This window comes from Xiphophorus hellerii, chromosome 24 (assembly GCF_003331165.1).
Source record: "Xiphophorus hellerii strain 12219 chromosome 24, Xiphophorus_hellerii-4.1, whole genome shotgun sequence".
Lineage (NCBI taxonomy): Eukaryota > Metazoa > Chordata > Actinopteri > Cyprinodontiformes > Poeciliidae > Xiphophorus > Xiphophorus hellerii.
In genome coordinates this window covers 4,858,359-4,867,156 of record NC_045695.1, presented here as the reverse complement: position 1 = coordinate 4,867,156, position 8,798 = coordinate 4,858,359, and positions in this window count along the sequence as shown.

The following is an 8,798-nucleotide window of genomic DNA, read 5'->3' as shown; positions in this document are numbered from 1 at the left end:
AGGTAATTGCGTATCATTCAGTTTTTACGCACTCTGTGGTTTCACAACCCTAATTGAAGCGGAGAGCTGCCAGCAACCGGCTGCTTGACATCTGATGGTTAATGTGCTGCTAGCGCCTGCAGCTGTACATGCACTTTGTCGCTTCCCGACCGCAAACTTCACTAAAAGTACTTTTAGATCAGAGGAACATTCTCTGAATGTTTTGCTAATGGAAAACACTTTCAGTCCAATGCTCCTAAGTAAAAATCCGTCTCGGCCAGATTAGTCCACTTGTGTGAAGCATGGTGGTGGTAGTGTCATGCTATGGGGGAGGTTTTCCTCATGTCGGCGCTGAATACAGGAAAAAAATGCGGAAGAAAACCAGTTGGAGGATGAAAAAGATCTAACGTGATTTAAAAATGAAACCTTTTCCTTCCACCTTGGAGTTATGTGGGACTTTGTGTTCTTTAAACTCATAAAAGCCCAATAAAAACCATCGAACGTATGTGGTTAAATTCTGACATGATGTGGAAAAGTTTCCTACTATGCACTCCATGCACAAGTCAGTCTTGGAAGGGAAGGTTTATGGCTGAATTTCCATTTTTTGGATCTTAACCAGTAAAAAAATGAAGCTGACTTGGCTCTGTTTCAGTATAAAACCATAACTATGGATGTGCCGTAATAATAATGATCTGTATATAGTTTTAAAATAACCTAAACTGATGTGTTGTATGAGCCTTTGTTGCCTTCTTGTGCTATTTTTTTTCCCCCCACAGCGCCATTCTTCATTTTGTTTCCATGTCTTTCCGTGTTTTTCCATGTAGCCTGCGGTCTTGAAGATTCCTCCTGGGAGTCATAACTTTCCTCCCCTCTACACGTCCATCAAACCCCAAGCTATTTTGGGCCTCTTGTGACCAACAGAGAGTGGGAAGAAACCGTGAACAAGCCCGGGGCTGTTTCCTGCCTGGGACACGGCGTTAGCCTAGCGCTCAGCTATCGGCTGAGTTACGCAGGGTTATGGTTTCCAGATGTGAAAGCCAAACAGCTGGGTTGTTTTCCTCCTCATCCTTTGACAAACAGTGAGTTGGCAGCTACTTCGCTCCAACGCATATGGCGGTGTGTCCTGGAGGACTCAATGAGGCTCTTTGTAGCAGTCCAGCTAGCACAGAGCGACTAGCGGCTTCCTCCACGCCTTCGTGGGATCTCGGTGTGTGAGGAGAACCGTGGAGATAAATCCCTCAGGGATGCGGCGCTAAATTGCTTTTCATGGCTGGAAGCTTTGACATGTCCTGACCGTGCTGGCGTGCACGGTTGAGTGCATCTGCTGGTCAGGGTCGAATATTAGGATGAATAGGATTCCCAGAATCATGGGAGCGTCGGGCACGGCTCTGAGTGAAACATGGAAACAGATGGAGGTGGATCAGTGTCTAGGATGGCACTTAAAGACTTTTTATTGAGAACTCCTCTGATACTTAGGCTGGGTTTTAAATATAAAGCATGAAAAATATAGGATTTGGTTTGAAAGTAACCTAAAAACCACTTTCTGACCACAGATAGACCGACCTTCAGCTCATTGGTGTACTAATGCTTTTCTACATGTTTGAGGTGCAATGGTTAATCCTTTACTGTGTTATGTTGTAACACGGCTCCTACGGGTTAATATGACAACACTTTTCCAGAATCTAATTTTGCAAGGAGTTTATGATGAATGTTTCTGCATTCGGATGGAAAATTGACAAAGAAAGCCGTCAAACTGGTTTTCATTTTGGGCCAGTTGTGCCAGAATCTGATAAACAAATGGCTAGACCTGTCTCTTCTTAAAATGAAATAATAATTAACAGTTTTTCACATCATTTTTCTTTTTGTAATTTCTTGCAATAAATTTCCAATTTAAAAACTTTTGCAAGGAATTTTGCAGTGTTTGCACTCATACGTTGATAAATGTGACTTTTTATGACTCGCAAATAATCAATAACAGACCAGAACTTGACATCGAGTAACGCAGAGGCAGAAGTGGAGACGTAAAACATACCGCCACCTGCAGGTGGGAGTTGGCATCACTTAACGTCAATGTTTTTGACCATTTTTCTGGAAAATCTTCCAATTGGCCCACAAAAAAAATGACGCGACATGTTGAATTTGCTTGAATTTCCACGAGCGTAGCAAAACCGGGAGTGTTGACTACTCTAATTTGGCGGTACACAGATAGAAACCACTTTGATTTGATTAAGAAAATAATAGTTAAGCACCCAAATGTTACCTTGAAGGTTCTATTTACGCGTACCTCTGGAGTCTAGAGGGCCACATAAACAGCTATGGCTTTAGATAGCGGGATAGAGTAAAAAGTCTGCTCACATTTTTTTGGCATTCTGTCTTAGTCTTCCTCCATACTGATCTCAATCAGGTAAAACCCATCAGTCGGGTTGTTTTCTTTTTGATCAGCTCTATCTGGTGATCAGCAGGTCTAACATGTCTGTTGGCAATTGCCTGAGAAAATGGCTGATCTCTCCATTTCCCCCCCCCCCCCGTTTTCGTATTCTTGTCGGACATTGTTCGCATTTCGTTTTCAGGCGCTCCACTTGTGAAGTATGCGATGGACTAATTAAAAGAGGAGACTGTTGGTCTTGTCCTCCTCTGCTCTGATTTAACAAGCCTCCTCCAGCCCAGATGGACGGGCCGTAATGAGTTGTCTGGAAGCACCGACGGTGCCCACGGCTTTATTGGGGCCGTCGAGGGGCCCCCCTCACCATGGGAACCTCTGCCATGGAAACCAGCCCCTGAAAGGAATGACCCCTTCCAGTACCACTGTGTGGATCTCTGTGTTGCTAGAGACAAGCGTTCTTTTCTTTACAGTTTGACCTGGGAATAGAGTATAAAACTAAACCTTTGACCTCTTGCAACATCAAATTCCTTTGATTGGTGCTTCTACGCTCAAAATCCTTCAGTGAACAATCTCAGATGTTTGGTTTCTGGTCAAGATTATGATTAATACCAAGCAGAAGTGAGAAATATAGTGAATTTTCCGCGTCAGAACCCCTTGTTGAGCCTGCCAGCATAAACCTGGGTAAGAAAAGCAGCCTCTGGTTTTTATTTTAGAGCACTAGGGTGTAGAAAGAGTCATTTAACTCCAAAATTAGTTCGATTAGTCAAAGATTTCAAGCTTTAAAATTTGAATTTATTAACTGGGTTTTCATGAATTCATGTTTGAAATATGTTGGGGGGGAGTAAACTTTAATTTTTAAAAACAGCTTTTACGCCTTTCAGAGGGCATTTAGTAGAGTGGCGGTAAACACTCAACACGTGAAAGTTTTTGCGCTTCTGCCATGCCCCTAACCTTCCTGAAAGTTTCCACGTGACTCAGTGTTTTGCTGCTTCTGCGTGTGCATGAATGCGTTTTAATTCGATTACAGTTGGTCATTTTCCCGTGTCAGGCAGGAAAACCATCGAGACGTCTTCATGGTCGGCTGAGCTCAAGGCATGGGGGAACTGAAAGAAGCAGATTTACCTCGCCGCCGACACCCGCACCGCGCTGCAAGTCCAGGCATTTCCGACGTGAAATTCAAAGCCGAGATCGAGTTCGCCCTGATGTTATCTCGGAGTCTGTCCTGTCTGCAGCAGCTGATTGACATCTTAGGCTTGTTTACCTGCTGTTCTGGCTTTTAGTTAACATCCGGACTGAAGCAGGGTGGAATCACCGGAGTGAGGTTCAATCCTCAGCTTCCTGTGGTTTCCAGTTATTGGTTGGAGCCTTGAGCCTCACCTATACCCACCGGAGGGAGGCGGTGAGGAGCCGGGGGCCGCCCGTGGATTTGCAGGGCCCCATTCAGATGCTAATCTGACGCCATCTGGTTCTTTAGCTCACAGGGCGGTTGATGTTGCAGAGCTTCCCTCTGAACATGGATCATTAATGAAAGGATCCATAGAGCGTTCCTCTTCCATCCAGCCCTGAAGGCCCTCAGTAACAGGCCTGTTCTTCTGCTTGACCCCTCCATCACCAGTCAAAGGTCCCTCCACCAGAGGACTAAATCACTGCCAGGGCGGCTTGTTGAGGGTTGCTCCAAACTGCCGACTGATCAAATGAAGCGGATGTGATTTACACAAAATTTCTGACTTGTTGGAGTCTGGCCCCCACTCAAGTGGGAGTGGGAACTTTTCTCAGGCTTGTTTTCTGCCTGGCTGCACCCCAGTGGGTGTCTGTGTGGGTCCAGGATGACATAACTGAGCAATTTCTGGGAACAACTGCTGTAACCCGGCTTGGTGTTTTATTATAACCACCTGAATGAAGCCAAACTGTGGTTTTCATCAGTCAAAGGAAACTACTACGGGAACTCTGTGGTTTTTATTTGCTAATTTTAGCCAGGAGTTGAACCTAATGGCACTTTCCAATGTTCCCAATACTTTTTTTTTTTTGTTTTATTAATTTGGGGAACTGCAGTGACTTCAGTAGTCCATATAGTTTTCTATCCATTAATAGAAACCAAACGTTTAAGACGAGTCTCATTTAGATTCGGAGCTGTTTTTGTGTTCAAAAGGCGATTCTCCAAAAACAAGGATCCATTTTGTTTTACTTCTGCTTGCTTGTTCGCATCGTCCGCACAAGCAGAAGGATAGAAATCTGGATTTAGTGACATTGGACAATATTTTATTCCTTAGTTTGCCTCTTCACTGAGTTGTGCTCCTAGCTCACCTGACCATTTTGTCTAATAAAACCAACTTAGAGCGACCCCTGCTGGTGCATAATGGTTGTTGTATTTACATAACCACATTTCCATACAGTTCAGTTAGCAGGTACAAAAAGTCTTAAACATTTGCCATCCATTGAGAACTAAACATCCCTTAGCAGATGACTGTTTTTGTACTTGACTAGTGAATGTCTGAAAAGATCTATACATTTCAAAAATATGAAACAGCAGAGGGGCAAACATAAACGGATAAAAGTATTACCCAGTCAGTGTTGGTTAGTTGAAAATACATCTAACCCATGTTGAATCTGTCCTTGTCAGAAACTGGCTGAAGTTGGTCTGAAACACGGTTCCATTTTACCAGGTGGCTGTTTTAGGCTCTCAACTACACGCAGACAAACGCGGTACATTTTCGTAAACGATTAAGACGAAATGCGCGTCCAAAAGAAAGCGCTACAGTAGGCATGTCTGCATGAACACTGCCACAGAACGACACCGAACGGTGCCACGTCGTCTTTCCGAACAAGACGCGCCAGAACATGAAACCGGCGATTTGGAACGTTTCCACTCTGGGACCCGAATTCAAAAAACGGCAAATCTGTGTGAAACACGCGGCTCGAACGACAAAACACCAAATGCGCATAATCGTTTTTTCTGTGTGGATGAGGGAGTAGACAAATAAAAGTTAATTAGAAAAAAAAAACATGCTCTGATATAAAAACTGAGCCGATATCTGATGTCCCGATATTAATATTGCTGTTACTCCTGATAACTGATATTTACCTTAACCACGCTGCCAACATTGCTTCTCTGCTTCAGCTAAACAACCCGGCTTTACTTATTGGACGTTAAAGCCGATATCGTGCATCCAAAGATAAATCGATACACACACGATGTTCAGCTCCTATGAAGTGTTTATGTCAACTAATTAGGCCTGCAGATGGAAAGATCTGAAGATTAGGGGTGAAGAACATTTATAATTAAAAAAGACAGAGAGACCGCATGAAAAATGTTTGTTTATTCATAGCCAGATGGGGTTTTTTTCTCTGATTGTTCAGTAAAACCAGTTTAGGCATAAATAAAGAGAAAGTGTAAATAACTATCAGGTTTCTCTGCTTTGATGACAACGTCTCCCTCCGCTCCGTCAGTACAGAGCCGATATAAACAGGAAAGTCAGTCCTCTCTGATTCCCGCCGCTAACTGGTTTCAGCCCTGTGGTTCTCCAACCAGGAGGATTTTTTTTTTTTTTTTTTGCCGGCGGTAGCTCGGGTTCTCCAGCTTTGCTGTTTCCCGCGCTGGGTGGCATCCCCCGTCAACACGCACATAAACCAGAGAGACTCTCCCGAGAGACGCTTTTAATCTGCTGCCACATCAGAGCAACGAAAACGCAGGACGCTTGCGTCTGGTCGAGCCTGCTCTGCATCACTCTGTCTGCACGTGTTTCTGCTTTTGGCGTCTGGTCTGGCTGCGTGAAGCCGAAGCGAACAGACACGCAGTCAGTCAGTCAGACGGTGTCGGGTCTGGAGCAGCGGCGGGAACGCCGACGGTGGATGCCGCGGCGCAGGAACCCGCCTGGCTCAGACCGGGTCGGCGCTTTTCTGCCCATGAATAATGAAAGACAGGCTGATGGGACCGAGTCTGATGCCAGCACGATTCCAGGCTAAACCTTATTCACCAAAGGCGTGTGAAAAGACTAACGTAAAATAAAAATGAATCTGTTTTTGATTGCAGTTTAAGATGGAACAATAAATATTAGTTTTTAGAAAAACCAACGTTTTAAAGATGCTCATCGTTGGAGACAAATTCAGGAGCATTATCTCATTTAAACAAGAAAACTTTCTTGTTCAAATGAGATGATTTTAATCTTCTATATGAATTCAAAGCTGTAAACGAAAAAGCATCGGGTTTTTTCCTCTAAAGTGTGTTGTAAATTGACATTAAATAAACTTAAGTGAATTTTTACAGGCATTTTCAGGGTGAGACTATGCCGCTCCTGCAGTTGCCCAGGAAAATATCCATTTATTTTAGGTGTGAAGGTTGCTGGAGTCACATTTTTGCCCTTCCTGCTACGAAACCTTGTGAGGTAAAGATGCTTATCTCTAAGGAAAACATAGCTGCCTGTCTGCAGATTGATAACAGTCACATGAAAATACTTGAAAGAGTGTAGACAGATGAGATCAAAAATAGAACCTTGAGAGACAAAACCCGGGCATTCTTGACTTAAAAGGCATCCAGCGGGGCGTGGTAGTATCGTGGTGTGGGTTGGAGTCCAAAAACTTAGAATCTCCTGGAAGTTTCTGGGGAAATGTAGGAAAATTTCAAAGTTCCGGTTACTTCTGCTTCACGTCGGCTTTATTCACGAAAACGTAATTAGCTTGGGTCAGTTTCAGTGCTGCGAAGCGAAGGAGTTCGTCGTCCATCACTGGTGTTCGTGGACGTCGTTTGTGTCTCCGATTTACGAGCGTAGCAAAAATGCAATTTGGTCCGGAAAAAAAAAAGTGATTAAAATATTTAACATATTAATAGCTGTGTGATCAATTTCTCAAAATTCACCGTCCCTAATATTTAATTCCCTTGAACTCGATAAAGTTTCCATTTTGTAATTTTTCGCCCCTTTGCAGTTCTTCAGCTCTAGCATTATTTATTTCTTTCCTCTTTTTTGAAGGCATTCTGGGTTTGTTAAAATAAATGTCAAACTGTGTCATACTTGTTACTTTTTTCATTAGATAGCAAACAATAAGAAATGAAAACAGACACTATCCACTCCAACTTCGTTGTCGACTAATTACATTTCCGAATCCCCGCTTCCTACGCCACACTTAGTCATCACCGTCCTTGGGCTTCTTTTGGTCTAACTTTATTTCCAAATCCAACCGTATCTATGGTGATTTAGCTTATTGTCATGGAAACAAAGTGCTGTTGTTGCAGTGCACACCTGCAGCCTGCTCTGGAGTCTTTCCCCCCCACCTCCCCACACACACATATCCATTAAATTTCCATTTTCTCAAAGGAAGCGGCGAAGTGGGGCGGACACTTTGAGACGTTTCGGCTCAGATTGAGCCTCAGACCGAAAGCTTTCGGGTTCCAGAGGATAATCCTGCCAAATCTTTTTAGTTTCATGTTCTGCAGCGGGACATAAAGGCAGATCTGAGTTTACAGCAGGCCACAGCCGTAATCAGACAGACAAGCCCTGAGCTGCAGCCGGCTGCAAGCATGGAAACGTCAAACTAAGTTACTGGTGAGTGAGTGACCTCACCCGCCAGTCGCTCAAGCACAGGAAGTCATTACAGTCCAACCTGGACTTTTTTGCTCAATGAGAGCATCAATAAATATTGGAGTTTGATGCAGCTTGGTGATTTAAAATCACACATTTTTAAGTAAGTAGCATCCTGACGAAGCATATTTGTAAGACGGCGTATTAAAGCGCTTGCTAGTAGAAAAGGAAAAGTACATTTGTGCCAAAAAAAAAACAAAAAACCCTGAAATTTTGTGATTAATCTCAGAATTTCCAAGAGAAAACTTGGAAATTTATCAGATTCAAAGGTTGAAAGTTTTTTTGATTATTGACACTGGAAAATTTCCAACTTTTTTTTTTTTTTTCAGAAAATTTAAGAGATTAATCTCAAAATTTCATTTTTTTTTTTTATTTTCTTCTCGCAAATATTTTACTTTGGGAGCCCTGAAATTTCCTTCTTTTTTTTCAAAAAAAAAATAATAAATAAATAAATCTCATAATTGCAGGTTTGTTTTATGGAAATGTACTTCTCATTTTTTCTTTTCTATCTATCCATAATGGCCCAAATATGCCGTTGGGTATTTCACATGAGATTGTTTTTCGAGAGCAGTATTTGTGTTTGTGGCTCTATAAATGCTGTGCCATCCAGTCACCGTCCTGCAGAACCATTTATCACCTAAAAATAAGTAATAAACAGTTTTTTTAAAATCACAATCTTTATTGTGATCACAAAAGTACCACAAAGTAACTCTTAAGTCCATATCAGCGCCCCCTACTGGACGCTACTTAACAACGTGGCCGTCCATCCTCACCTCGTCCTGTTCTGTTGATAGATGTGAGGAGATTCTAATATGTCCGTCCTCTTGAGGGATTCAGGATGCGTCCATCCCCCTCCTTCCTCC